The sequence below is a fragment of the Nannospalax galili genome, unplaced genomic scaffold, assembly GCF_000622305.1.
Source record: "Nannospalax galili isolate Female #2095 unplaced genomic scaffold, S.galili_v1.0 scaffold1025, whole genome shotgun sequence".
In the NCBI taxonomy this organism is placed as follows: domain Eukaryota; kingdom Metazoa; phylum Chordata; class Mammalia; order Rodentia; family Spalacidae; genus Nannospalax; species Nannospalax galili.
In genome coordinates, this window is record NW_008353598.1 from 2,870,084 (window position 1) to 2,874,973 (window position 4,890).

Consider the following 4,890-nt stretch of genomic DNA (forward strand, 5'->3'; position numbering starts at 1 on the left):
TATCACAGAGTCATAGAAAGCTTTTCTTCTTTATTCTATTTCTATAGTGAAAGACTTTTTAGACAATATAATATTGTTATTTATTCTTGGAGAATTTCATACACATATACTATATATTTTGATCTTATTCACCCCTTCCCAACTCCTCCTGAACTTTTCCCCACATCTTTCCCCCAACTTCATTCTCTTTTCTGTTTTCTTTTTATAACCCACTGACTGAGCTAATCAGTAGTGCCTACTTCAGTGGTCATCCACTGAAGCTTGACCAACCTACAAAGGACCACACCCTTAAAGACAACTGACTGTCCCTGCCCTAGCAGTTATCAACTGTCAATACCTGCTCAGCTAGGGTTGGAAGCTCATGTGGCCCTCCCCACCCTTGCTGGAATGTTGACTGACCTGATCTTGTGCAAGTAACCACAGCTGCTGTGACTCCTTCAGTGCAGCGCTCCTGTCATGTCTGGAAGGCACTGTTTGCCTCAGTCCTTCCCAATCTCTAACTCTTACAAATTTTTCACACCCTCTTCACCAAATGGGACCTGAGTCTTGAAGGGCAAGGGCAATATACAGGTCCCATTTTTACCTGAGCATTGCACAGACACTTATCCTCTGTAGTTGGACAAGCTGTGAGTCTCTGTATTAACCTCAGTCCACTGCATGAAGAATCGTTTCTGATGCGAACTGCGTTTCTGATGTGGCACTAATCTATGGGTATGCTTCTAGAAGGCAGTGTGATACCATGTCCATTTAGCAAAATAATAGTAGCAGACTCTCCCTCTAGGGCCTATGAGCTCCTTGATCAGATTTACAGTACAGACATGAGTTTCCTCCTGTAGATTGGGCCTTAAGTCCAATCAGTCTGTTGGTTACACTCACAACTCCCATGTCACAATTGCTCTCCCAAGCAGCCTGCATATACATTGTATTATGAAAGACAGCCAGCAAGGAGGTACAGCTTGATTTTTCTATGACCTGTGATGGCTTCAGCAACAGGGTCTTGCCATCAAGTTCTGGTGGCCAACCAAAAGCAATGGCAATAGCCTATATTGCTTTGGGTTCTTTGGAATGACCCCTGACCAACAACTTGAGGAAAGGTACTCCATACCTGACATTAGGCATGTCGAGCAGTTCCATCTAAACTCCTACACACACACACACACACACACACACACACACACACACACACATTTATATATATGCTTATAAAATAGTGGTTTTCCATGTAAAGTTTTCAAACAACCTTGGTGTGAGCTCTCCTTCTCTCCAACTCTTCCGCTTATAAAATAGTGGTTTTCCACGTAAAGTTTTCAAACAACCTTGGTGTGAGCTCTCCTTCTCTCCAACTCTTCCCTTGCCCTGCCTTCCCCTTTCCTCCCCATTTTTAGATTCCCTTTGCCCATTCTTCCCTTTTCCCCTTTGTGTTCTACTATCCTTCTTTCTCTTAAGTTTTCTTCTCACCTCCAATGGGCTCTTTCTAGTTTCTTGACTTCTACAGGTACTCCAAGTTAAACACAAAATATCTAAAGAGTTAATGCTGGGATTTAAAACATGTTTTAATGAATATACCTCAAGTTAAACACATAAATCTAAAGATTCAAGGTTATAATTAATACTTTCTCATTAAAAATGTGAATCCAGGGGCTGGAGAGATGGTTCAGCAGTTAAGAGCCCTGGCAGCTCTTGCAGAGGACCAGTTCTAGGGGAATCCAATATCCTCTTCTGACCTCCACGGGCATTGCATAACATATACTTACACACATGCAAGCAATATATTCATGCACATAAAAATAATAATAAAATAGTTTTTTAAATGAATCAAGGCTGGAGTGATGGCTCAGTGGTTAAGAGCACTTACTCTTTCAGGGGACCCAGGTTCAGTTCCCAGCACCTACGTGGCAGCTAACAACTGCCTGAAACTCCAGTTCCAGGGGAGCCTACGCCTTCTTCTCACCTCCATAGGTATTGCACACATGGGTGCGCTTACATATATGCAAGCAAAACATTCATACACATAAAATAAAAATAATTTTTTAAAACTTCAAGGCCAGCTTTGGATACTATAGAGTTCTAGGCCAGGTTGGCTTAAAGAGTGAGACTCTTCCCGCCTCCCCCCAAAATAAAAGGAAAGATGGCTCAGCAAAGCACTGGCTGCTGTTATAGAAGACCCAGGTCCAGTTCAGATAATAATTGTCCTTATCTCTAGTTCCAGGGGCTCTAAAACTGTCTTCTGTCTTCTGGCCTCACCGGCACTGTACAACATGGGAGGACTTATACACATACAGGCAAAATACTCATACACATAAAATAAAAACAAATAAATAAAAATAATAAAATATGAATCCTAAGATAAGAAGCTTAGACAAGATGATTCTGAGTTAGAACCAATCCAGGCTACATAATGAGACCCTGTCTCAAAAATAAATTAAATAACACAAAGAAAGAAACTATGCAACCAAAAACAATACACACTTCTCACTTTCCCTATTCTTACTCCCTCCTGATCTTCAGCCCCAATGGAGCCACCAGCAACACTAAATCATCAAAAGATAAATGATAGTGTGTGATTGCTTAAGACTTATTTACAATTAAATCATGATCACCAAAACAAGAAACACATTAAGTGTTGAAGGCTGGAGAGACAGTTCAGCAGTTAAGAGCACTGGTTGCTTTAGCAGAGGACCCAAATCCAGTTCCCAGCACCCACATAGTGACCAACAACCATCCAGTTCCAGGGCATCTGATACCCTCTTCTGACCTCCACAGGCATTGCCCAATATGGGTGTATGCAGACAATACACATATAAATAAAGCAAAAATAATAAATATTTTTTAAATACCTAAATGACTACAGGATGATAATTCTTCCCCCAAGAGCTGTGGACTACCTAAAATTACTCCACTGCCAAGCAAGGAGAACTTCCCTTTGAGTTGTTGGTCAGGGTAGTACAAGAGACTCCCCAAATATTACAGACTATTGACATTACCCTTGGTTGTATCACAGAAGTTGAAGGTAAAACCCTAATGCTAAGATATTAAATATTTCAGAAACAGGGCCTGGAGGAACTGAGCTGGAACCTAGAAGCTGACCTGGAAACCTCCTCCCTGAGAACCAGCTCTCATAGTATCAGAAGTTGCTACATAAGCTGCCAAGGCAGAAAAGCAATAAATCAATAGTTGTACTCAGCTGTAAAGGCTACAAGCCACAACAATGATCAGAGTGTTAAGATATCCCCAGTGGTGTCAATGGTGACATTTTTTATCTTGTAGGTGACCAACAGAAGTTTAATTGGACTTAAGGCCCACTCACTAGGAGACAATTCATGCCTGGTGTAAATCTAGCCAAATACCTGTGGCTGGAAAGGTCATACACCCTAGAAGAGAAAACAGTACTGCCACTTTACTAAACCAGTATGATTTCTAACTGTATGCTAAATATGCATTCTTACACACACAGATCAGTGTAGCTGTCACCTGTCATCAAAGAAGCTTTATTTTTGCACCAGATATAGACATTACAAAGATCCACACCTGATTAAAATGCAGAGAATAGTGAATGTGGAGAGCCCAGCCCCAAATGATACATCTATACTTTCAGAAAACATTGTGGAAGAGAGGGAGGAAAGATTGTCAGAACCAGAACCTAGGAAATAGCTGTTAAATAGTGTCTTCTAATCATGACAGGGAAAGCTGCACCCATGAAATCTCAACAACATGGTTGCCTAAACAAAAGCTGCATGATGATTCCATTTGACATGCTAATAGAAATGGGGGAAATTGTACAAGATCCTACCTCTAAATGAAAAGGTACAGGTAATCAATAGCTGCTGAGAGAGAAAGAATAAGACTAATCAGTTTTCTCTAGGGACAAGCCCTCTCTGATTGGTTATCTCAAGTGGTCAGCCCTAAATAGATGCACATATGAACACATCTAAATGAACTATATATAGACAGATTAGATATAGATATATAGTCTGTGTCTGTGTGTGTCTGTGTCTGTGTGTAAGAATAAATGGAAGAATGAATGGAAGAAGAGGTTATGAAATTGAAAGGGAGTAGGAGGACATGGGATGAGTTGGAAATTTGGAGGGAGGTGGGAATTATGTAAATACAGTATTCATGGATAAAATTTTTTTAATTAAAAAATTAAGTTATATATGTGCCTGGCCTTTGACTTTGTGTTTTATATAGCAACTGATATTTATTTAGTCTACATAAGTATCTAAAGTTCATTTTCAATATGGGAAAGTCAAATTACTTTTTCAATAAATCCAGTACATTTTAGTCCATCTTAATTCATGATGAGATAAAAACATACAACTGCACCATAATGAAATCAAATTAAGAAAGTCATTGCATGATTAATTCAGTTACAAATCAATTGAAGAGTCTAAGGTACAGTTCACAGGCTAGAGGCATGGCTCAGTTGGTAAAAATGCTTGCTGTGCAAGCATGAGAATTTATGTTCAGAACCCAAAACTCACATAGGAACTTTGAAATGGCTACACATGCCTATAGGCCCAGCGCTGTGGGAGATGGAGAAAGGTGGACCAGAAGGGCTTGCAGTCCAACTCCAGATTAAGTGAGAGGTACTGCCTCAAAAGAATAAGGTAGAAGGTGATATAACAGGACACCCAGCATGCTCCTCTGGTCTCTGTGTACACAAAGACATGCACCAACATACACGTGTGCATACACCACACTCATTCTTACACATACACACATATATACAACATACACACACACAAAATTAACAATAAGGTACAGCTTACAGGGTGATAGGCACACGGTTTCACTTTTGGATTTTTGAATGTCTTTACTTTGTATACTTTATGGAATATGTGTCTCATGTCTTCCTAATCTCTCCTTAAAGAACCTTCATGTAACTGCATG